This window comes from Leopardus geoffroyi, chromosome B4 (assembly GCF_018350155.1).
Source record: "Leopardus geoffroyi isolate Oge1 chromosome B4, O.geoffroyi_Oge1_pat1.0, whole genome shotgun sequence".
Classification (NCBI taxonomy): Eukaryota; Metazoa; Chordata; class Mammalia; order Carnivora; family Felidae; genus Leopardus; species Leopardus geoffroyi.
This window is the reverse complement of record NC_059341.1, coordinates 139,049,123-139,075,394: the sequence shown is the minus strand read 5'-3', so window position 1 is coordinate 139,075,394 and position 26,272 is coordinate 139,049,123. Positions and strand designations below refer to the sequence as shown.

The 26,272-nt window shown below is 49.8% G+C and overlaps 1 protein-coding gene across 2 annotated transcripts in view; it reads right to left on the bottom strand.

Moving 5' to 3' along the window:
* Positions 1-24,780, bottom strand: part of PPARA (peroxisome proliferator activated receptor alpha) — a 70,102-nt gene extending 45,322 nt beyond the window's left edge. The window contains exons 1-2 of one of the 2 annotated variants that reach the window (XM_045466435.1): positions 24,638-24,780; positions 23,499-23,648 (exon numbers count right to left, since the gene is read on the bottom strand). The gene's annotated coding sequence lies outside the window, so the exon portion shown is untranslated. Of the gene's footprint in view, positions 1-23,498; positions 23,649-24,393; positions 24,510-24,637 lie in introns of those variants that run through there. The other variant, XM_045466434.1, reaches the window with a different exon arrangement.
* Between the last annotated feature and the right edge of the window lie 1,492 nt (positions 24,781-26,272).

The following is a 26,272-nucleotide window of genomic DNA, read 5'->3' as shown; positions in this document are numbered from 1 at the left end:
TGCTTGGGCTCAACACTGACATCTATCTAAAAAATCCATATTTATCAAGAATACTTAAGATGGTTCCAAATTCACTTTGAATCTTACAGAGCATAATACTATCAAGTTTTCACATACAACATTGTCACTTCTGACATAACGTTAAGATTAACAAATGTCAAATAAATAGGAAAGGCAGAACACTAATAGACTATTGAGCAGATTATTTTAAAATGTACTAAGGTCGGGTGCCTGGGTGGCTCAGGACATTAAGTGTCCGACTTCAGCTCAGGTGATGATCTCATGGTTTGTGGGTTCAAGCCCTGCATCAGGGTCTGTGCTGACAGCTCGGAGCCTGGAGCCTGCTTCGGATTCTGTGTCTCCCTCTCTCTCTGCCCCTCCCCTGCTCGTGCTCTGTCTGTCGCTCTCTCTCAAAAATAAAGTAACATAAAAAAATAAAATGTACTAAGGCCATCAAAAAACGACAAAAGGATTCGTCTACTAGGAAGACATAACAATAATAAATATGTGTGTACCAAACAATCAAGCCTTAAAATACCCTCTTGGCAACGAATAGAATTACTAGAAAGCCAGCAAGGTTATAGATATGGACAACATAAGTGACCAGTAGACTCTAACTGACATAAATAGAACACTCCATCCAACAACAGCAGAATATACTTTTTTTTCTTTAAGCACCCATGGAACATTCACCAAGACAGATCATATCCTAGACGGTTAAATAAACTTCAACACATTTAAAAGAATCAAAAGTTGACAGTGTGTATATTCTAATCACAATGGAATCAAAGCAGAAATTGGTAACAAAGACAATAGGAGAATCCCTAAATATTTGAAAATTAATTAATACGCTTCTAAATAACCCGTAGATCAGGAGGAGGTCACAAAGGAAATTTAAAAATACCAAAAAATGAATGAAAAAGGAAAATGTAGAAGTACGTAAGATAAAGGAAAAGTGGTGCCGAAAGGGCGTTAAATGCTTAAATAGCATGAAGCCATTGGGGCGCCTGGGTGGCTCAGTCGACTACGTGTCCGACTTCAGCTCAGGTCATGATCTCACGGTTCGTGGGTTCGAGCCCTGCATTGGGCTCTCTGCCGTCCGCGCAGAGCCTGCTTCGGATCCTCTGTCCCCCTCTCTCTCTGCCCCCCCCCCCGCTTGCATACGCTCTCTCTCTCCCTCTCTCTCAGAAATAAAATAAAACATTAAAAAATAGCATTAATTAAATAGCATTAAGTGCTTACAGTGGAGAAGATGAAAGGCCTAAAATCAATAATCTAAATCCCTACCTCAGGAAATGAGGAAAATAATAGCAAAATAAACACAGAGGAAGCAGAAGGAAGAAAATAATAAAAGTAAGCGTAGCAATCAATGAGACTGAAATCAGGGAAACCACAGAGAAAAGCAATGAAACAAAAGGCCGATTCTTTGGGGGGAAAAAGTCAAAAAAATTAATAAACCCCTGGAAATACTGACAAAAATCACAAGACAAGGTATAAATCACTGATATCAGAAATGGAACAGGATATCATTACGGACCACAACTAGTAAAAGGTTGAAAAGAAACTACTACAAATAATTTTAGGCTCATAAAATCGACAACTTGGAAGAAATGGATCAATTCCTTGCAACCCACAATCTACCAAAACTTAACTAAAATGAAATGGACAACCTCAATAGCTCTCTAACCATTTAAAAATTCTGGCACACCGGAGTGGCTCGGTGGGTTAAGCATTGTGATTTCGGCTCAGGTGACAGTCTCATGGTTGTGAAACCGAGCCCCACGTCAGGTTCAGTGCGGAGCGTGAAGCCTGCTTGAGATTCTCTCTCTCCCTCTCCCTCTCTGCCCTTACCCAGCTCATTCTCTAAGTAAATAAACTTTTTTTAAAAATTGAATTTGTGATAAAAAAAAAAAAAAAACTCCTGAAAAAGAAATTTCCAGACCCAGCTGGTTTTACTAGAAAGTTTTGTCAAACAGTTAAAGAAGAATTAACACAATGCCACTTTCCTATAATCTCTTCCAAAAAAAAAAAAAAAAAAAAAAGAGGAGAAAAATTCATTTTCATGAAGCTAGTATTGCTCTGATACCAAAACCAGCAAAGCCACTACAACAACAGCAACAGACAAAAAAACCACAGACCAATATTGTGATTGTAGACATAAAAATTCTCAATAAAATACAGTATTAGCAAATCAGGGGTGCCTGGGTGGCTCAGTCGGTTAAGCGGCTGGCTCCTGATTTTGGCTCAGATCAGGATCTCACGGTTTGTGAGTTCGAGCCCTGCTTCGAACTATCAGCAGGGAGCCTGCTTGGGATTCTCTCTCCCTCTCTCTTTCTGCCGCTCCCACATGCTCTCGCTCTCTCTCTCTCAAAATAAATAAATACACTTCAAAAATATTTAACAAATGTCAGTAAATCAAATCCAAAAATCCATAAAAAGAATTATACGCAATGACCAAGTGAGATTTATTCCAGGTATTCAAGGCTGGTTTAACATTTGAAAACCAATGATTGTAATCCACCATACCAACAGACGAAAGAAGAAAAATCATATGATCATGTTAACTAACACAGAAAACATATGTTATGAAGTCTAACACCCATTCATAAAAAAATTCTTAGCAAGTTCGTAATAGAGAAGACCTATTTCAATATGATAAAGAATATCTACAAAAAACTAATATCTTACTTAATGATGGAAGCTGAACACTTTTCCTCTAAGACCAGGAACAAGGAAGGCAAGGATGTCCACTCTTACTACACTTGGTCAACATAGCGCTGGAGGTCCTAGCCACTGTAATAAGGCAAGAAAAGGAAATAAAAGGCATGTGGAATAAAAGGAAGAAATAAAACAGTTCTTATCTGCTGATGACACAATTGTCTAGGTAGAAAATCCCCCAGGAATCTACAAAAGACCTCTTAGAACTATAAAGTGAGTGCTTCAAGGTTATAAGATCAACACATAAAGATAAATTATATTTCTATCTAGTAACAATAAATATGCAGAAAGGAAAATTAAAAATAATGCCACTCCAAAGAAAATAAAACACTTAGGGATAAGCTTAGCAAAACATATACAGGATGTGTATACTGAATATTACAAGGTGCTGCTGAAAAACATCAAGGAGACCTAAGTAAAGAAGAAATACACCATATTCATGGGATGGGAGACTCAACACAATAAAGATGTTAATTCTCCCCAAATATGAGTTTAGTAAAATTCTATTAAAGTCCCAGCAAGATATTTTGTAGGCATAGATGAGTTTACTCTTAAATTCATATGGAAAAGCATATGCCCTAGGAGGGCTAAGATAATTATGAAAAAGAAGTATAAGGTATAAGGAAGATCTCTACTTAATATTAAGACCTAGTCAGTAATCAAGACAGCGTGTTATTGGCAAAGGGATAGACACACAGACCAAAGGAACAGATTAGAAGACCCCGAAATAGACCCACACAAATACACCCAATTGATTTTTGACAAAAAAAGAAAAGCAATTCAGTAGAGGAATGACAGTCTTTCAGCAAACGTGCTGGAGCAAATGGACGTCCATTAAAAAAAAAAAAAGAACCTCAATCTAACTCTCACATCTTGTACAAGAATTAACTCGAAGTGGTACATGGACATAAATGTAGCATATAAAATCATAAAACTTTTAGAAAAAACATAGCAGAAAAATTTTCAGGATCTACAGCTAACTAAAAAGTTCTTAGCCTGGATACTGGAAGCATCACCAAATAGAGACACTGACAAAATGGTCCTCATCAAAGTGGAAAATGTTTGGTCTGTAAAAGCCTCTACGAAGAGACTAGAAGACAAGTACATTCTAGGTGGAAACATCTGCAAATCACGTAACTGACGAAGGACAAGTATCTTGAATACATAAAGAAATTTCAAAACTGAACAATAAAAAACCAAAAACCCAATTAGGACACGGGTAAAGACAGGAAGAGACATTCTACCAGAGAGGATATACAGATGATGAACCATGCACGTGAAAAGATGCTTCACATCATTAGCCACTAGGGATTTGCTGACGAAAACCACAGTGAGATATCACCGAACACCCATCAGAATAGCTACAATCAAAAATAGCACCCACACCAGATGCTGGTAAAGATGCAGACAAACAGGATCACTCAGACGTTGCTGGTGGGACCGTGTAGCAGTAGAGCCACTTTGGAAAAGAGTTGGCCAATGTGTTATAAAACCAAACGCACAACTACCATATGACCCAGGAATTGCCCTCCTGGGCACTTATCCCAGTGAAATGAAAATTTACGTTCACCGAAGAACTTACACACACACCAAAGGTACAAGTGACGAGGAAGAACAAATAAGTTTGATATCAAAACTAGACATTTTTGTGCTATCAACACACCATCAGGAGCGTGAAGGCAGCTCACCGAATGGGAGAAAATATTTGTAAATCATGTATCTGGTACGACACTTGTATCCCGAGCATATAAAGAACTCTTACGACTCAATAAAAAGACAAATATCCCCACTTAAAGATGGGCAAGGGATTTAAATAGACATTTCTCCAAAGGAGATGTACAAGTGGCCAGTAGGCCCACGAAAAGATGCCCGATGTCATTAGTCAGTAGGGAGACGCAAATCGAAATGACGGTCGGAGAGCTCTCCACACCTGCTAGGATGGCTTTGGTCAACAAGACGCACGACAACAAGCCTTGGTGAAGGTACAGAGAAACCTGAACTCTCACACGTTGCCAGTGAGACTAAAATGACGCAGCCGTGCGGTAAACGGTCCGGCAGGCAGTTCCTCGAGAAAGTTAAATGGAGGGCTACCACGTGACACGGCAATTCCACCTCCAGGAAAGTGAAAACATCTTCACAAAAACTTGTACACAAACGTTCATAACAGCATCATCCGTCAGAGCCCAAAAGCGAAGGCTGTCCGCACGTCCCCCCACTGAGTACTGGACCAATAAAATGTACTGAGCACGGTGTAGGCTGTATCTATACAATATTTTCTGGCAAATAAAAAGAAATGAAGGCTGATGCATGCTATTGCACGAATGGCCCCCGGAAGCATCACGCTACCTGAAAAAAGCCAGTCGCGAAGGACCGTGTGGAGGATGCCATCCCAGTGTACGCAGTACAGAGACAGAACGTGGATCCAGAGTTGCCCAGGGCTGGACGGGGCGTGCGCGGAGGAAACAGCGAACGGGGATGTGGTGTCTCTCAGGGGTGATGAAAATGTTCTAAAATTATATCGTGGTGACGGCTGTACGACCCTGTAACTATAATAATAATAAAAACAACAAAAACCCATGGAGTTGTTTTGTGCACTTAAAGCCGTCTGCTGTCTGGTATGCAAACTGCCTCTCAACGGAGCGATCCCAAACAAAACCAGAAGACCTGGACACCAACGTCCACAGCAGCTTTACGCGTAATAACTCGTAACTGCGAACTACCCGCATGTCCTTCCGCGGGCGAATGGCCCCACAAGCAGTGGCCCACCTGTGCCGTGGAACGCTCCAGAGCAATAAAGAGGGCGGGCACCCAACGACGTGGATGAATCTCAGGAGAATCGTGCCGAGTGAAAAGAAAGCCAATCCCAAAAGGTTACGTACTACAGGATTCGTGGTGTAACGCTCTTGAAACGACGGAGTAATACAAACGTAGAGCAGGTTGCCAGAGACAAGGAAGAGGTGGGCAGGAGGGATCAATGTGGCTGTATCCGTGTGAGGGATCACCGGGTGACGAAAAACGTTCTGTGTCTTGTCGACATCAGTGCCGATGCCCCGACTGATAACCTGATTGTGATGGTGCGCTATTGTTTTGCAAGAGGAAACCGGGTCAAGAGTCCTGGGGAGCTCTCTCTGTCATTTCTTACAACTATACGTGGATCTCTCATCATCTCAAAAAAAAACCCACTTTTTTTTAAAACTTTAATAAAGAGTGATTATTTTAAGACCTTGTGTTCATATGTTCCCATCTGTGGCTTTCACAACCCAAACAGGGCAGTACATGTAGCCGGGACACCTAATGTAGCTGCCATCTTTTGTGTTGATCCCTTCGCCCTTTAACTTTTTATTTGGAAGCAATTTCACTTGCAGAAAAGATGCACCTACGCAAAAAAACAGCACAAAGAACACCGTACTCCCTTTACCTGCATCCCCTTATAATTACCGTTCTGCCCATCGTCTCTCTCCTTTGCTTCGTCTTTATAGGCAGGGAGCCACAGAACGTGTGTGTGCACGCGCGTATGCAAGTGCGTGTGCACGTGTCTGACGCACAGCAGCTCCCCCTCCACACTGAACGAAGTCTGTGCTTGCAAAGAATAAGGATATTCTCTTGCACCACCGTGCACTTATCAACGTCACTAAATTGACAGAGATACAGTACTTTAATCTACGATCCGTGGTCAAGTTTCGCCAGCTGATCTGAGAACGCACAGGAAAGCATTCTCCCCCCCGGGTACGGGATCCAGTCCGGGGTCAGGTATTGAACGTTGCTGTCACGACTTCGCAATCCGAAGCCCTTCCACGGTTCTCTTTTGTCTTCAGTGACATCACACATCCCTCTCTCTTCCTGTTTTCCAACAGGAGTGGAAACCGAGTGAACACCTACTTGCACTGAATAACCTACTCTCAGGAGGTCTCTGTGGAGAAGCAGCATTCGGTAAGACCCCCTAACTGAGGTACCCGAGGCCCCCTCCCGACGCTGGGAACTCCCACAGGCTCCGAGCCTCTCTGGCAACTTCCACGCCTTGGGTTTGGTCACCGTGCCAGCTGGAAGACCTTGCGAGGCTTTCTTGCTTGGAACTGGAGGTTCTCAGAACGACATAGCTTCAAGTCCCATTCACCATAACACAGAAAGCGGAACACAGAATTATTCTGTCTATTCCCAAGTAAGAAGAGGGTGCAGAGAACCCCGCCGAAATCCACCTAACGCAGATGGGAAGCAGCTGGACGCAATTCAAACGTTTGGCTCACCCTCGTCACAGCCAATCGAGGGCCCGCGTCGGTGCAGAGCAAATGCTTTCCTAAAGAAACTTGGAGAATGCAATTTACAGAGACAAGAGGGCGAAGGGAACAGGGGCAACCTGTTTCAGGGGGGAAATACGGACTTTTCTGCTATAATGCTCTGCATAAAAATAAGAGAGAAACAGGAGACTACTAAGGGTTTATTCATAAGATCGAGTGCCGGGGATTGGAAGCAGGGGACGGTCCTGTTTCTGTGGTTTCCGCAGGGCGGAGGAACCTGTCAGAGCAAGGATGCCTTACGTGCAGGAGGCTCCTCCAGCCACCGTGCCAGCAAGAGGGCACATCTGAGGCCAGGGACAGCTGTCACCACGCCTTGTACCCAGCATGCCTGATACAACCTTGGTCTTTTACGTCTGCACGAAGTTACAGCTTGGGGTCCTCGGGACGCTCTGCTTTGTTCGTGGTTTGTTTTGAAGGACCGTTTTCTTCTGAAGTCACCTGCATCCATCCCACCTGCAGCCCAGCGCGGGGCATCACACCCTCCGCCTGGACTCCTGCGACAGCCTTCCAATGGCCTCCCTCGCCGCCTGTCTCCCCCTCGTGGGGTCTTGCTGCCAGGTTCGTCCCCAAGTGCAGCCCTGATCGTACCACCTCCTGCTCACGGAGCACCTCCCCCCCCCCCCCCATGCTCATCACCTGTCTGTCCCTGCCGGAGCACCAGCTCCAGGAGGAAAGGGACTCTGTAGATTTTTGCTCACTTCACGTCTCCCCAGTGCTCAGACCCATGCCTGACATGAAGGAGGTCAGTAAATACTTGATCCTGAAGGAATTGATCTTGTCTTCATTTCCCTTTGCAAACCCTGTACTCTGGCCAAAACAATCTACTCATCATTTGCCAGACTCAACTCGTGTTTTCCAGCTTTTATACTTTATCCTATTTCGTTGGCTGGGATGCTTCCTATTCCCACACATTTTAGGGGAAGCTCAAACACCAGTTCTTCCCCAAAGCCTTCCCAGACCCACCTGTCTGTCCTCTGCGTCCACGCAGCTCACACCCAAGGTATTGACCAGCGCCTTTCCTGCCCAAACGACCCGTAACTTCTTAAAGCAGAGTTCACATCTGCCACCGTCCTCTGCTATTCCAGGCAAGTGTTCTATAAATATTGGCTGAATGAATCTAACATTGGCACTAAATTGCAAACGTCGCTCCCTTTCTTACCAAAAAAAAACCTCAAATCATTTTAACTAACAAGCCTATGAGAGAGTGCAGCTGGGGGAGGGGCAAAGAGAGGGGGACAGAGGATCTGAAGCGGGCCCTGTGCTGTCCGCACAGAGCCCGAAGTGAGGCTCGAACCCACCAAGCACGGGATCATGACCTGGGCTGAAGTCGGATGTTGAAGTGACTGAGCTACCCAGGTGCCCCCCCCACCCCACTTTTTCCTTTTTAAGCTGGATGTCATTTAAAAAATTTGTTTTTAAGTTTATTTATTTATTTTTAGAGAGAGTGAGTGAGTGAGCGAGCAGGGAAGTGGCAGAGAGAGAAGGAGAGAGAATCCCAAGCAGGCTCCAAACTGCCAGCGTGGAGCCCGATGCGGGGCTTGAACCCACGAGCCATGAGAGCATGGCCTGAGCCGAAACCAAGAGTTGGACATTTCACCGACTGAGCCACCCAGGTGCCCTGAGCTGGATGTCATGTTTAATTTCACTTTCAATTAATAGATTTTATTATTTAGAGTAGATTTAGGTTTACAGAAAAACTGAGTGGAAAGTACAAGAGTTTCCATAATACCCCCCAACACACACACACACACACACACACACACACACACCCTCCACAGTTTTCCCATTAGTAGCATCCTGGTACTTTTGTTACCATTGATGAGCCAATATCAATATATTATTATTAACTGAAGTCCATGGTTTAACTTAGGGTTCACTTTTGTTGTGCATTCTGTGGGTTTGGACAAATGGCTGTCTCAGACAGACGAGTCTCACTGCCTAAAAATCCTCTATACTTTGCCTATTCATCCCTCCCTCCCCCAGCCTCCCGCAACCACCGATCCTTTGACCATCTCTACAGTTCCGCTTTCTTCAGAATGGCATATGGCTGGAATCATACAGTGTGTAGCCTTTTGATTTGGCTTCTTTCAGGTGTATGATATTTCTGATAATAATGTCAGTGATACCATTTGCCAAAATGTTTTCCAACGTGGCTGCACCATTTTACATTCCTGCCATCAACGTATCAGAGTCCCTGCTGTTCCGTACCTTCCGCCATACTTGGTCAGGCTTTTTAATTTTAAATTCGGTTATTCTAGTTGGTGTGTAGTGATGTTTCTCTACTACTGACAGTGATATCTGTCAATCCCCATTTTCCTAATAATAATGATGCTGAACATCTTTTCATGTGCCTACCTGCCATCCACTGCCCTTCGTTGAAGAGCCTGTTCAAGTGGTTTGCCCATTTTTGCTCTAATTCTTAATTGGGTTCTTTGTCTTCTTATTGAATTGTAAGAGTTCTTTATATATTCCAGCTGTAAGTCCTTTGTCAGATGTACATTTTGCAAATATTTTCTCCAAGTCTGTGGCTTGACTTTTCGTTTTCTTGTGTCTTTTAGTGAGCAAAACTTTGTAATTTTGATGAAATACAATTTCTTACTTTTTTCATAGTTCATGCTTTTAGAATCATACATAAGAAATCTTTGCTAAACCCCAAATCACTAAGACTGCTTCAATATTTTCTTCTTGAAGTTGTGTTTTTCATCCTTACCATTGGGTCTGTGACCCATTTCAAGTTCCTCCTCCTCCTCCTCTTTATTTTCTTAAATGTTTTATTTGTTTTGTGAGAGAGAGAGCTCACACCAGTGGGGGAGGGGCAGAGAGAGAGGGAGAGAGAGAATCCCAAGCAAGTTCTGGGCTGTCAACACAGAGCCCAACACGGGGCTCAGAAACACGAGCTGTGAGATCAGAATCACGAGCCGTGAGATCATGACCTGAGCTGAAATCAAGAGTCAGACGTGTAACCAAGTGAGCCGTCTAGGCGCCCCTACTCCTCCCTTTCTTTAATATGGTTTTTGATGAGATTCAAGATTTGTTCTTTTGCATACTGCTATCCAATTATCCCAGCACTCTTTGTTGAAAAGATGATTTTTTTTCCCCATCGGAATGACTTGGCACTTTGTTGAAAGTCTATTGACCACACATGTGAGAATTTATTTCTGGACTTGCTATTCTGTTCCATTCGTCTGTCTGCTTTCATATCAACACCACACTGTCTTGACTACTGTAGCTCTAGAACAATTCTTGGACTCAGGTAGTCTGAGTCTTCCAACTGTGATCTTTCTCAGTGTTGTTTTAGCTGCTCTCGCTCCTGTACCTTTCCACATAATTTTAGAATCAACTTGTCCAATTCTACAAAAGGGCATGCTAAGATTCAATTTTGATCGCTTTGAGTCTAGAGATCATTTTAAGAAGCACTGCCATCTAAACAATACTGAGTCTTCTGATTCAAGAGCATGGGATAACTTGCCATTTATTTTAATATTTCTCTCAGCAATGCTGTGTAGATTTCACTGAGCACATCTCATGCATTTTATCCCTAGGCAGTTCATAATTTTTTGATAGTTGATTGCTTTTTAAATGTTTTTTTAACGTTTATTTATTTATTTTGAGAGAGAGAGAAATCATGTGGGGAGGGGCAGAGAGAGATGGAGAGAGTCCCAAGCAGGCTCCATGCTGTCAGCGCAGAGCCTCATTTGGGTCTCGAACCCACAAACTGTGAGATCATGACCTGAGCTGAAACCAAAAGTTGGATGCTCAACCGACTGAGCCATCCAGGTGCCCTGACTTTTTAAATGTTAAACTAACCTTTCATTCCTGGGAGGAGAAAAACAACTTTCAGTACACTGAAGGTGTCTTTTCATTGTCTTCTGGCTGAGAAAATGATCTGTTTTGGGTTAAGAAGTCTGAAAATTTGGTTGAGAAATTATCTCTGACTTGTTGCTCCTCTGAAAGTGATGTCTTTTCAAATTGTTTTAACCTCTAGTTTCTTTTAAGGTGATCTCTTTGTCTTTATTTATCAGCCGTCTTACCATAGTGTGTCTAGATATGGAGTTTTCTTTTTTAATTCTGGCTGTAGTTCTATAGGATTCTTGAATTTGTGACTTGATGTCTTTCGTCGGTGTTAGAGAAACTTCAGCCACTATATCCGTAAACATTGCTTCTGTTCCATTCTCCCTTTCTTGTCCTCCTAGGATTCCAATTATACGTATAATGTAATTCTCCATACTTATATTCCGTCCTTTTGTCTCTTTGTGCTTCATTTTAGATATTATTTTCTGACCTAGTGTTAATTCAACAATTCTCCCGGCAGTTGTGTCTACTCTGCTGTTTTATTGATCTACAGAGTACACCATTTAAGTTTTTGCATTTTTTACTTTTGTAATTTCTACCTGGGTATTTTTCCAATCAATGTCCTTTGTAAATATATAATGTCTAGTGCTCTACCAAAACTCCCAACCTTGTCGTTTATCTTCTTGAATAGAGTAAGCAGGTGCTTTTGAAGTTTATATCTTATAAGCCTAATATTTAGAGTCTTGCGGGTCTGTTTCCATCATCTCTCATTTCTGCGTTTCATGAGTCTTCTCTCCACGTATGCTTGGTCGGTTTTGTTGTGTGTCATTCTCTACAAACAGTCTCGATTTGTACGATCCTGCCTGACCACGAAAAGGATCATGCAGGCAGAAACTGGGCAAAATGATTTTACTAATCAGTGGTGAAAATTACCATGACCTTCAAAAGGTTTTGGCAAAACATTAAAAATTCCCTTATTATCAGTTGTAAATGAACCAGGGAACAAAAAATATAGTAACACTAATATGGATTTAGTACACTGTAATCTAAAACATTAGAAACACTGAAATTCAAGTGTTTTATTTCCTTGTAAAAAACTTTGCAAGTATGTGAGCCATGCTTGGCTTCCTCTCGTACAAGTCACGATTTGGAGTGAGCATCTTTTCTGTGCTTTCTTTCGTAAATTGTCAAACTCCTAAGTTTGGACTGGCTTCCATCACTTACTTATGCTTTGCACGTTCAAGATCCTGAAACATCTGGGACACATCCTCTAAGGTAAAGTTTGCTACAATCACCTCTTCTGGGACATCTCCCTCTTTCTGTCCCAATCACGTTCCTTGTTTATGCAGACAGGTCCCTTGTACCAGGTGCCTCTGGATTTCCATCTAGCGTCTCTAAATGGCAGCATCCCCACCGCCAGCTGTTTTTCTGTAACTCCGTTTAGGTCCGATTCAGATTTTATTCCCCGTGTTACCACCTTTCATTTACTTGCTGCACCTTTTTCTTTGTTGCTTCGTTCCTCTTACAGGCTTATCTGGTGCTAGAAAAGGTCAGGTGGGTTTGTCGCTGGGAGAGGAGGAGGTGGTCTATGCAGGTACTGAATGATAGATGCGCAGGGCCAATCACAGACCGACTTTGAAAGGAGAGCTGGGATTGGTCACAGATCTGTTATCTGTGTAGTGATTGGAAGACTGGTGAGGGGGCTGTGGGCTTCCCGCAGCTGCTTAATTCAGGTACCGGGTCATGGAAACCTGAACTGTGTTTTAGGGAGCCTGGTGGTATTTAACTGGTCATTGGAATTTGTGCATAATGGAACTGACGAGCGAGGACTACCTATGCTTGTGAATTTATTCCTGGAAATAGAGGCCCAGGGTGATGCTTTCTTCCTGCAAGTATCTGCCAGGGTCCTGGCAATCTGGGACCACCTTCATCCCCCTCAAGGAACGCGATTAGTTACAGCCGGGCTCAGTTCGTGAGCAAGCTGACTGATCTCCAGGTCGCGGTATTCCTAGAGGACAGCTTTTTGGGTCCCAACCCAAAGTTTGGGATGTTTGCCAGGGTCTCCCCTTCTCGTAGGTTTTATACCCCCAATTTTTACTTTTAGCCGTGCTCTTTAGCCTCTTAATTGCTTCATCCATAAACTGGGGACAAAACGACCCCAAGTGTCAAGTGTCCAACTTCTCCAGACCTCAGCCTGGCAACTGTTCACTACCTGGTGAGCTCTCCAACGCCTTGGCACGTGTTTAAAGATTTCATCCACCTTTTCCGGTTGGCTTCCAAACTCCTACGCTATTACCAAGACTGGAGCCCCTATCTTAACATTTTTAAACCACTTAATAGTTGTGACTCTCGGCTCCAGAGTTTTAAATGGTCGTTTTTCCCTTTAGTTTTTACTTCTGGAGCTCCAAAGTACTTCTGTGCCCTAAAATAAACTCCATAGCCTGGTATATGAGGAACAACTACACTTCCTTCAAGTTTCCCTCACATTCGTTCAGGCAGTGTTACTGAAATCACACCTTTCTAGTAAAATGCCAGCAAAATTTTAGAACAGAAAAACGGTCGTCTTTTCAACAAGCATTAAGTAGACAGGGAGGCTGTGTCCGTTCAACATTTTTAGCTGCCTTCTATGCTCGGTCATGTTCTAGGCACTGAGGGTACAGGAGCGCAGAACACAGACAAGACATCCCTGCCCAGTTGCCGTTCTTGGGGTCGGGGGGGCGGGGAGAAACCAACAAACAGGGATGGATGTCCTGTGTCCTATGTTGGATGGAGACAAGACAGGAGGGAGGGGCCGCAGTTACAAATACGGGGTCAGAGAAGACCTCCCACGTGGGGAATAAGCACAACTCGGGTGTCCTCCCTTGCTGTAAACAGGGACCCAGGGCTGGGAGAGTCCCACGCGGCCGCGACCTCCCAATACTCTAGAGGCGTCCACTGCTCATGCCCTCCGCAGGGCAGCACAAGGTTCTCCCGGGCATCAGCCAGGTGGAGGGAAGGAAGGAAACCACCGTGCCCAGCCACTCACCATGCTGTTACACACGTCCCCCTAAAACTCTCCCCGCTTGTGTCTGTGTGACCCACCCTACCCCAAGTGCCTAACGCACCGACAACCCCGGCCCCAGCTTTTCCTCTCTGCTGTTCCAGAGACGTCTTTAGTGGACAGGGCTGGACGCTAAAGAGCTCACTCGTATTCGAGTATGAACAGGAGAGGCCGTGAATTCCACGAAGGCAGGATTATGACGTGGGGCCAAATAATGGCCCCCAAAGAGGTCCAGGGATACGCAGAGCCCCAGTCTCGGAGCCCATGGAGATGTGGCCTTGCGTGGAGAAGGGGGCTCTGCAGGTGTGACCGAGGGTTCTGCAGGGGGTGATGTGTGTCCCGCCCGCCACCCTCCAAAAGACAGACCCACGCCCCACATCACCTCCGGGACTTCAGAATGCGACCTTATCGGAAACAAGGTCTTTGCAGATGTAGTTACGATGAGGTCACCCTGCAGTGGGGTGGGCCCTTGATCCAATAGGACTGGTGTCACGGGGGAATTTGGACACACACACACACACACCCCGAGACCACCGTGTGCTGACAGAGGCAGAGACTGGAGGGATGGGTCTACAAGCCAAACCACACCAAGCCTGACGCCATCACCAGGAGAGAAGGTGAGGAAAGTTCTGCCCCGAGCCTCATGGGGGGAGCAGCCCCGCTGGCATCTGGACGGCCGACGTCCTGCCCCCAGAACTGCAGAGAATAAACCGTCGTTTCAAGCCACCCAGACTGTGGTGCTTTGTTACAGCTGTTCGAGGAGACGGACGCAGACAGGCACAGACCCCTGGCCGAGGAGATGGGCCCGGATCATTCAGGGAGGACCACTCGAGTCTCCTGAGCCCTTACAAGCAGAGAACTCTCTCTGGCTGCGATGAGGCAGAAAGGGATGCCGGAGAGATTCCGGATGTGAGGACAACTCAACCCATGTTGCCGATTTTGACGGTAAAGGGGCCTCGAGAGAAGGGATGTGTGAAGCCTCTAGAGGCCGAGAACCACCTCTGGCTGGCGGCCAGCAAGGAAACAGGGACCACAGATGACATTCAAAACTCACACAATCATAGGGGTGCCTGGGTGGCTCAGTCAGTTAAGCGTCCAACTTCGGCTCAGGTCATGATCTCGCAGTTGGTGAGTTCGAGCCCCGCATCGGGCTCTGTGCCAACAGCTGGGAGCCTGGAGCCTGCTTCAGATTCTGTGTCTCCCCCACCCTGTCTCTCTCTGCCCCTCCCCAGCTTGCTCTCTCTGTCTGTCTCTCAAAAAATAAATATAAAAAACAATTAAAAAAAAAACAACACCTGACTTCAAATGCATCTCGGTTGTCTGATCTGAGGGGAGCCTAACAGAAAGAGGGCAGTCTGGTATTGGAAGCCAGCCCAACACATCAACACACCCACGGAGGAAGGCGGCCGGGATGATCTCCCAGGCACCTCGGGGAGTCAGTCTGCTCCCACCTGACGTGACAGGGCTCATGACAGCCCCGGGCGGGACACCACCACCTCCCTCCCCACCGCCGCAGCCACGAAGCAAGACGCCTGCCTGCCCTCGGAGGCCTTGACATCACTCATCGTATGTTATCCTGGGAAAGGGGCTTGTACTCGTCCAGGGAACAATTTGCCCGGTTGGTTCACTGCTATCAGACCCAACGGTGTCAAGCAAACGGCACACAATCCAGCTCCTGTCCTGTCAAGGTGGCCTTTCAGGAGGCAATTACCATGCTCACAAGATTAAGATAGACTCACTGCACAGAGGGCTTATCTGCGTTTACTGCTGGAAGTTCGGCGGCAAAGAGAAGGCAGACCCTGCACCTGAACGTACAGCGTTTCCTGCATATAGGTCATTAGATGCACGATTAGAGTTAATATTCACCTCAGCGGGTCAAAAGGGTCTCACTTGAGCACTTAATGCCTTTAAGATAATAGCCAGAACGAAAATGGGTTCTGAAATCTCTTGGATCATTGTTGTTCACGATTAATCGCCTCTTTCTCGACTTGCTTCCTTTAATGAAAGGACGTTCCGAATTAAAAAAAATGTTTGTTTTGGGGCGCCTGGGTGGCGCAGTCGGTTAAGCGTCCGACTTCAGCCAGGTCACGATCTCGCGGTCCGTGAGTTCGAGCCCCGCGTCAGGCTCTGGGCTGATGGCTCAGAGCCTGGAGCCTGTTTCCGATTCTGTGTCTCCCTCTCTCTCTGCCCCTCCCCCGTTCATGCTCTGTCTCTCTCTGTCCCAAAAATAAATAAACGCTGATAAAAAAATGTTTGTTTTAATGTTTATTTATTTATTTTGAGACAGCGAGCAAGCAAGGTAGGGGGAGAGAGGGAGAGGGAGGGAGGGAGGAAGGGGGAGAGAGAGAGAGAGAGAGAGAGAGAGAGAATCCCAAGCAGGCTCCAAGCTATCAGCATAGAACCCCATATGGGTCTCAAACTCATGAACCAGGAGATCATGACCTGAGCCAAAATCAAGTCTGACATTTAACTGACTAAGCCACCCAGGTGCCCCGGGAATTCTGAATTTTAAAGACAAATATTTATCGAGTCGTCCATCCAGACCACTGTTAAAACTCTGGCATTATTTGCTTTGGGCCCTGCCTCCCCTCTTAGCCTGGGAGCCCCACTCGTCCAGAAATGCAGTGCTTTGTAAGGGTGACTGCGTGTTGTCTTTCGACTGCTTCCTCAGCGCCTAGAACACGGCCTGGCACAAGGTGGGCACTCAGTAAATATTTGCTGAATAAATGCTCAGGCTTCGAAATAAATGACTGAAGTACTCAGTGAACAGCTGCTGTGGTGAAGGCGGAATCAGACCAGAGAGGTTCCCAGTGCCGCTGGGTCTGAATACCCGAGGGACAAAATTCTCGTATCTGGTCTGGGGGAAGCTCTCGGAAGGCCTCCTGAAGGTGGTGGCACCTGCTTGGGCCATCGGCGAATCTCAGCGGGAGGGCGGCCCTACGGGGGCTCGCAGCTCACTCGGGGGGCACCGCCCGAGCCGGCAGCACAGACCTGGGCGATGCTGGGCTGACGGAGAGCGAGGCACCTACGGCTCCGGGCTTTGGGGTCCGCGTCTGGCGGGGACAGCAGCGGTCATCAGGCCGCCACGACGGCGAACCTGTAACGCGTGCGTGCTTTGGAGGAAAAGCACTGGGCGTCGGAAGTGCTCACATCAGAGGGATACAAGCCGGGCAGGCAATTCAGAGAGGCTTCCCTGAGGAAGCAACTTCAGGCTCAGATCTCCAGGCAGCGGTCACGGGGGCGAGGGGGGATGCTGAGGGCCCGGGGTAACGGAGCAGCCCAGGCAACAGGAGGAAGCTCGGTGCGTGAGAGGGTCTGGGGGTACGGGAGCAATGTCGGCCCCTGCGAGTGAGGCCCGGGCCTTCCCATGCACCACGGGAGCAGGTGAGTAGGGCTGGGTGAGTCACCGTGAAGGCTGACAGTCAACATAAGCAAAGAAACGCCTACGGACGTCTTACTATGTGCCAGCCGCAAGCACCCGTGGAAAGCACTGGGAGTCACCCCATTTGTCACTGGGGAAACCGAGGGGCAGGCCAGATGGGCCCGTGCGAGGCGGACGGCCACAGGGCAGGACCCTGCCCTCGTCCCGTCTCCACTGGCCCACCGGGAGGCCGTGTGCTGGCCCAGGAGCAAGGGCTGGACAGTTTGGGTGGGAGGTCCCGGGAGGGTCAGGGTGACGTCCGGAGGCCGGTGGACGTCGGACCTGAGGTCAAGTGCACGGGCCTCCAGGGAGGAGGCGAGGCCGGGCGCCCCAGGCAACGGCGGAGACTGACTGCTGGAGCCCGGAGAGGGGCGCCCAGGGCTCTGCGGAGGGCACAAGCCCAGGACCAGAAAGCAAGCGTCTGCTTCCCGGGTCCCTGGGCCACGCAGCCTCTGTGTGAGCAAACGTGATGACGGAAGCTGTCTTGGAACAACAGGCGGATGATGTGCTGACACCTCGGCCGGAATTTCACTTCTCATCCCTTAAAAGCAACTCCTTTACTGAGTTGTACGTTTTGGTTCTTGTTCTTGTCCTTCTGAGACTTTGTTCTCAGAGACGGTGCCAGTTCTGATACCGTGTCTGGCCAATACTTTCTAGAGCATGACTTCCGCAAACGTGGAAAGCCCACCTCTGAATGCACTGTGGCTGAGCGCTTCCCCTGCCTTTGCTGGTCTCAGTGTGCGAATCAGCCACGGATGTGTCTGCTTTCCTGGCTAGCTTCTTCCTTCCAGCTTCTTGCTCCTTAACTGTCCTGTGCCCCTGTGAGAACGAAAGACTACCAGCTGTCCTTGAATGTGTCCTTGAATGTGGTTAAAAATTCACCTTCATGTTGGGGCGCCTGGGTGGCTCGGTCGTCGAGCGTCCGGCTTCGGCTCAGGTCATGATCTCACGGTTGTGAGTTCGAGCCCATTGTCGGGCTCTGTGCTGACAGCTCGGATCCTGGAGCCTGCTTCGGATTCTATGTCTCCCTCTCTCTCTGCCCCTCCCCCGCTCATGTTCTGTCTGTCTGTCTGTCTCTCTCTCTCTCTGTCAAAAATAAACATTAAAAAATTAAAAAATTTTTAAAAATTTTTTCCAAAAAAATTTTTAAAAAATTTAATTTTTTAAAAAAAAAATTGAAAAAAAATTCACCTTCCTGTAGATTTCTGACCCAGATGTGAAAAGCTAACTTTGCTGGATTCATCTAAGCTAGAGAACGGAGCAGAAGAAGGCCCATCATTTTCGGGCTCTGGGGTGAAAACAAAGGACCACCTTTTCCCCTCTGCTCGTATGGACATCCTGCTGAACGCCCTCTCCCCCCTGGACTCACACACCGAGACGGGGACCTTGCCAGTGTTGGATCTTCCTCTTTGGGGTGGTTTCTACCGGCGGCTCCAGCTGTGTGAGCTTCCCGGCTCTCCCGGGACCCCTATCCCTTCACTTGATCCTCCTCCCGCATCTAGAACCTTCTTTCTCGGCGCTGGAGCAGCGCTCCAACGTCGTCTGTGCCCGTGTCCTTTTCTCGTGGCCTGGCACGCGAGTTCTTTCAACCCTGTTTACACTGGTCTTTTCGCCCAAGGAACACTACCTTCAGATGCTGCTACACTCCATACCTTTCTCCTCACACCTCTTATTTTCCAAAGCCTTCTTCCCAGGGCACGGCTCCCCACGAGGCGCGTGCGGTCAGCATCCTCCCACGGCCGAACCTGTTTCTCAGCTACTCGTCCGGTCCCTCCCAGGACTCCTCCCTGAGGAGGACGGATTAGGTTTACTTTCCTGGTCTCAGAAGTACCACAAGATAGAATGTCTTCCCGGGGCGCCTGGATGGCTCAGTCGGTCGAGTGCCTGACTCTTCTTGATTTCGGCTCAGATCACGATCCCAGGGTCGTGGGATCGAACCCCACGTCAGGCTTCGTGCTGAGCGTGGAGCCTGCTTGAGACTCTCTCTCTCTCTCTCTCTCTCTCTCTCTCTCAAATAAATAAATAAACTTAAAATGGAAAGTAAGTGGACAGTGAGTGAATACGACTCTGACCCAGGTGCCAAGCTGTCCTGGAAAATGAGCCAGAGGAGACCGTCGAATTTATCAAATTTCCTCACCCTCCAAGACAGGGGGAGTGTGCTCCTCGTGGAGGTATCCTAACGGATGGCAACTTGTCCAACGACGAAAGCTGCCTGAGATGCTTCAAAAGATTCTCCTGGCAAAAAATACCCCATTTAACATACAGGTGATAGAAGAAAACCTGCTCTCAGATCATCAAGATTTCGTGGCATGTGGACTCTTCAATCCTGTGTCTTACGAGCCGCGTTGCTTAATTGTTGAGCATGTGTTTAAGTAGTCAGTTAAGGCCGACAACTGACGTCTTAGAATATTCCAGACAGGGCTGTATCCATGGGTCAACTTCTCAATGACTGGGTCCGTTTGACTGGAGCTTGGCAATTTGTCACCTCAGTGTGGTTATCACATCGCCACAGGCTTATTCAGTTACAAGTGGCTGCAAGAAAACGCGGGGCCTCCCCCACACGTAAAAATGAAAAACAAACAACAAAAAAAAAGGGAACCACGGTGTCCCATTCACTTAAGTGTATTATAGTTTCAAATCGTTCACATGACGCTTCGTCGTCTTTGAGGCAATGAGTCATCCTGCATTTGCTTTCCTAACTTGGACGATTCAAAGTGATTCTTTCCTAAAGGTTGACTTGTGGTCTCTAAGCGAAAGGTGTGAAGCATGCAGATCAGATGCGAAACTGTCCCTCCTCTTTACTTACAAATCCCTGAAAACAGAGCATACTAGAAGCAGGCAGGTGAGCACAGCGTCCCGGAACACACGGGCAGGTAGCCAGGGTTTTCCCCAATTCCTCCTGTGCCTTTCTTCCCCCCGCAGGGACTCCTGCCCTCTTAGAGATGAGCGCTCCCCACCCCATTTGGGTGTAAACATACCCCTTGCCTAATAAGTCAGTTGTTTGGCATCTGAATCCATGACCTTGCGGAAAGAAATCGCATTCTATTTAATTAGACTCTCGGGCCATCTCATAAAAGGTCTATCGAATACCTAACATACCCCAAACCTAGCGATGAGCGCGGGCAGAATCACTTCAACCGCAACTGCCACTTTAGAATAGGGATGCAGAGGACACAGCACGAGGCAGCCCAGCACGGGTGCGGCGACACCCGTCTCGTTGGGAGAGAGAGGGTGGTCCGGCCATCCCAGTTTGGGGGGCGGGGGGAAAGCTGCAAAACGTCAAGGGGGGGCGGGAGGCAGGCCTGCTGTCTGCAGCACCGAGGGGGGTGCCCAACAAAGTCGTGCCCAAGTCCGGGAGGATTTCACCCTCCAAGGATGAGGAACAGACCTTTGCGTGACCCACGTCATGCCAATGCAAAACGCATCAGCACCAAAAACGTGAGGGCGCGGCCACATTCGGAGAAAGCACAAAAATGCTTGTGACAGTTGTTCTCACTGATGTGGGACTCGTTTACCTACTGAGAAATTCCTCCCAAGACCCCTCCGGGGCTCTGCACACTTGTCGATACTTTACAAAGAATCTTCACGTAAGCCACCACCTGTGAGCGTCCCAACCCTTCCGACAGGTGAAGCGGAAAAGAATTCCATTTTCTGATGAGGCAAGAGCTGTCCAGACAGGTGGACGAAGACCCCGGGCCTGGCAGGCAGCAGCCGAGGAGCAAGAATCCAAATTGATGACCTAACGTGATTAATGAGCTAAGGCATTTCCACCGTGCCCAGCAGCAACCTGATGCCAACCAAAATGCTCAAACACTTTTACGGAAACTACATGACAAGCTCAGAACAAACGCTGCTCCACCACAAAAATAGTTGTAACGGGGCTGACCTAGTAGGGAGTAAATTCTTCACTTTTCGGAGTGTATATGCTCTTCCAGACGTCGCAACATCACCCCTACAAGATGTTACATAAGTAAATACTCCAGAGGCAAAGAACAAACACACCTCCCCGTAACAACAACAATCAGACCACGTCATGTCTGATTATCCGTAGGACCAGCTGGAAAACTCGCACGCCCGTGCTCTTTTCCAGAAGGTCACGGCATGTCAGCATTAGAAATGCTTGGAAGGGGTGCCTGGTTGAGCGTACGACTCTTGATTTCGGCTCAGGTCACGATCTCACGGTTATGAGCTCGAGCCCCGCATGGGGCTCCACACTGAGCGTGGAGCCTGCTTCAGATTCTCTCTCTCTCTCTCTCTCTCTCTCTCTCTCTCTCTCTCTCCCTCCCTCTGCCCCTCTCCACCCCCCCCCATAAATAAATAAATAATATAAAAAAGAAATCCTTGGGAAAAGAAACAGGTTCTTTCAAACACGGTCCACTGGGACATCCTTTTTGGTTTCTTACCTTAAAACTATGTTAATACCAAGTTGGAAATTAAAGTTCATCGCCTAGCTTTCCCTAGCCACGTGACATGGCCTTGGAGGTGAACCCACTGTTCCATGTCAATAACCAGGTTTCAGTAACAGATGCAGCAAATGTCCATGCCACACACAGAAACTATGCCTTTCTTTGAAATGTTTGTGGAACACTCGAAAGAGGGATTCGGTATCAAGCCACCAAAAACAGAAATAAAATTGAGAGGTCCTCAAATTAAAAAAAAATTGTTTTCATTTAAAATGTTTAAAAAAATTAGAAAAAAGAAAAGGCAGAAACTACACAGGCCACACCCTCTCCCTGCACTGCAGCAAAATTAGTTGAAATGTTCAACAAAATCACCAGGCACTTGGAAGGTGAGGCACCTTTAAGAATATTCAGGCGCAGAGACTGAGGATTTGGTGTGTTTATAATGTGTTTGCACTAAGCAAAGAACCATTTAGTTAATTAATTTTTTACAATGCTTATTTATTTATTTTGAGAGAGAGAGAGCGCGTGTGCATGAACAGGGGACAAGAGGAGAGAATTCCAAGCAGGCTTTGTGCTGTCAGCAGAGAGCCCCATGCGGGGCTTGATCCCATGAACCGTGAGATCATGACCTGAGCGGAAATCAGGAGTCAGACCTTTAGCCGACCGAGCCACGCAGGCACCCCAACATTTTTTTTTTAAGGACTACTGAAAGAATATTTGTCATAGGTACACATTTGCTCATTGCATGCAGGAAAGAGATCACCGGTTGACCAGCAACCAAACAGTAAGATGTTTTGGCAAAAATGGTTTCTCTCTCCAGGCTCCCCAGAATCATCTTTTAGGATGAGGAGGACAATCTCCAACTTTCTTTTTTGTATTCTGGCATAAAAATCAGCTTCGCGAGCAGATCTATGGTTGTTTTGCTCAATACTGAACGCATTAGCCCATAGCAGCTACTCGGTAAATATTTGTGGAATGAATAATATATACATATTACACACCATAATATATAGACACACACACATTAAGGGGCTGGCTAAACAGTGGCTGTACCTAAGCACAATGGAATAGTATACGGACATTCAAAATGATGAAGCAGAAACATTTATTTCACACGGCAAGATCTCTCCTCGCCCAATAGTCAATGAAACGGAAGCCGATGACAAAATGGTTTCTATCGAAGAAACACGCCTTTCCTCTCCTCTCAGTCTCTCTCGCTCACGCACAACGTTTAAAAATCTGCTTACGAGCCCGACAGACATGAGCCGGTAGAAACTATTTCACGATTATGGGACGTCTCTTAGTATGTGTCTAAGATCTGAGAAAAGAGAAAGACATTTTCTCAACTGTGGGTGAACCTGCTTTTGCTTCAGAGTTGCACAGGAAGAATCGTGTCTGCTCCCGGCTGTGCCTGTCCTGTGTGATGACGGTTCCAGGCCGGAGCCGCCACCCCAGCAAGCTACCTGCCTGATATTCAAAGCAGCCTGAACACGGCAAGGAGCCAGCACGTTTGGGGTTCAGTACTCGTCAGCACCTGTCACCGCACAGTCTGTCAAGGAATAACATTTCTTAACAGTTCCACCGGCCGGTTTCATATCACATGGAACCGAGCTGCTATAAAGGAATGAAACTCCCAGTGAAACAAACCCAAGAACCGGCAACTGAGCACGGCCCACATTTATCTTACTTTCAAAGCGCGGAAAACATACCCCCAACTCTGCACCACTGAGTAATAATTAACCCCCGGATGGCCAGCGTGTAGGGCAACCAGAAGCAAACACTTAAACATGTCGGTCTGGAAACACGAGCCAATCAAACCTTCTATTTACCTGTGATGACAGCGTCTTAGTGCTGAGCCTGGGTCACCGGGAGCGGTTCCTTCAGGGAGGCAGAGCCTCTCAAGGCAGCCTCGGCAGTAAGAAGGTAAAGGAGGAAATGATGACGATGTGTCCTCTGGATTCTCCCCAACTCTCCACCACCTTGGAAGAGGAAAGTCACCGTGACCCTACTCGGGCAGCGGTGGAAAACCCTGTGCCCCCCGCCCCGCGCGCCCTTTCCCAGGCGGCCCCGGGAGAGGAGGGGGGCTCCCCGGTTTGGGGAGGGGAGCGGGGGGAGCCGGGGCTGGGGTGGGCGTGCAGCCCCGAAGGGCCCGGGGCGCCCCGCCAGATCCGAGACGTTACACCACCGTGGACTTTTCTTAGAGAGACGTTTGACACTGACATTGGGGCACGCCGTGCCTCCTTTCAACTTAAGAAGGCGAGGAAAGCACGGGCGCGCAGTCGGCCGTCCCGGGTCGGCGTGGGGACAGAGCCGGCTTCCGGCCCGCACCCCCCGCACCCCCTCCCCCCGGGGCCGCGCGGCCGGGACGCAGGGAGACCGGGGCGCGGAAGCGGCGCGCCGGCCCCGCAGGGCCGGGCTTGGGAGAAACGTGGCGCGGCGCCGCTGCCCTGGGCTCGTCCCGACCGGCCGGGGCGCCGCCTGCGCCGGGGCGCAAAGTGCGGCAGCGACTCCAAGCCGCTCCGCGGGCGAGTTTCTCCCGTCCGCCCGCAGCCGCCGGGCGCGCCGCCTCGGGGGTCCCGGTGTCCCGGCCTGCGGCTACCCAGCCCCGGGGACCCCGGGGGCCTCGGGTGACGCCCCCAGTCGGTGACGCCCCAACTCGACAGCGCCGAGGGAAGGGCGCGCCCGCGGCCCCCGCCCGGGGGGCCTTCCCTCCCGCGGGACAACCTGTGGACACGGCGTCTCCGGGGCCCCGGGCGCTCGGAGCGAGGCCGGGCAGGGGGCGCCCCCCCCCGGGCCCCGAGGATCCCCAGCGGCGGACCCAGCGCGCTCGGCCCGCGCCCCCGGGTCCCGCGCATGCGCCGCCCGGCCCGGCCCCTCCCCTGGCCGCCGCCGCTCCGGGTCCCGAGAAGGGGAGGCCCGGTCCGCGGACCCCCCGCGCGCGCGCGCGTGCCCGCCCGCCCCCGAGCACCTGGGGCCGGTCCGCCGCCTGCGGGTCCCGCCGGGCGAGCGCGCCGAGGGAGGCGGCGCCGGGCAGGGCGCTAGCTGCCGCCGCCTCCGCCCCCGCCGCCCGCTGCCCCCGCCGTGGGGCCGCCGCGTCCCCTGCCCATGCCCGGCACCGCCTCCCCGGGCCCGTGCCAGCCGCGCCCCCCGCGGCACGCGCCGCCCCTCGGCCCCCCGCCCCGGCCCGGCTGCGCGGGCGGCTCGCGCGGGTGGCCCCCGGAAGCCCCGCCCCGCCCCGGGCCCCCGGCCTTGCCCCGGGCGGGACACACCCCCCTGGCGGCGGCGCCCGATTGGCTGCCCGCCGGGTCGGAGGCGGGGCCGCGGCCCCGGAGACTCCCACCTCGTGCCCGGCGGCGGCCGCACCGGTGGGGAAACTGAGGCCGGGGTCACCGGGCGGGCGGGTGCCGCGCCACGGGGGGGGGGCGGGGGGGACAGCGCGTGCGCCTGGGGGTAGGCGCGCGTCCGGGCCCGCGCGCCGGGTGGGGCTGCAGTCGCGGCGGGGGCCGGCGCGAGGCCGCGGGACCCTGGAGGTTCCCGCCCGGCGCCCGGGCCACGCTGGCGAGGCCCCTCCTCCTCCCTCGGGAGCCCTGGCCTCCGCCGAGCCGGTCTAGGCCCGGGCCGAGGCGCGAGCGCCCTGGAGTCTCGGGGTGCCCGGGGTGGGAGGGGGGCGGGGGGCGGGGGAAGGACCGGTCCCGAGGACCCCAGGATTCAACAGAAGGAGAAAGAGAACACGAGCTGGGAGGCCGCGTCAACAGGTGGCGGAGGTGCCCCGGTTGGGCGGGGGACAGAGAAGGGTGAAGGGCAGCGGGGACAGCGTGGAGAAGCGCTGTCAACCCCGACCACCCGCCCCACACCCACACCCGCACCCGGACTGAGGGAGAGCCGTGCCCCCTCCCGCCGTGCGTCGGGGGTGAGGGGCTGACTTTGTGCCCAGCCAAGGCGCTGGGCCTCTGCCAGCGCAGGGGGAGGTCGCGGCCCGGCAGCCAATGACGAGGAGCAGGGGAGAGAGCTGCAAAGCTGCTCTGTTTGCGCGGCGACGCACGGAATGCACAAAGCCCCCGGTGCCAGCGCATCAGGACACCCCTCCCTTGGGAACGAAATGTGTGCTATGCCAGCTTCCCTCCCTGCCCTCCCGCTGCTCCTGCCACTGTTCTATTTGTAGCGGCGAGCGCCCAGGAGGACCTGCGCAGGGCAGGATACCCAGCTCCGAACAAATCCCCGCATTACGCAGAGACTCTGGAGCCCAGGCCGTACCTGGCCCTTTCACAGACGTCTCTTCAACTCACCCGTGTTGATGGGCCCCTAGGTGTGGTGAACTTTGCCCCCCCCCCCCCCCCCCCCGCAGACACCCACATAACCTTCCTGCTCTCAGAGCGACAAGCCCAACTTTTATTACTAACGCAGCTAGGAGCCACACAGCGCTGGGTGTCATGGATATAGCGGTGAGGGAAATACAGAGCTCATGTCCTCACGAGGACAGCCAAGTTCAAAGACGTCACCTGACACGCTCCAGATCCCAGGCTGTGAAAAACCGAGAATCCAAATGCAGGGGTGTTGGCTTCTCTTCCCAGATCCGCTGTGATGGTCTGCCATAAGCCCCGTT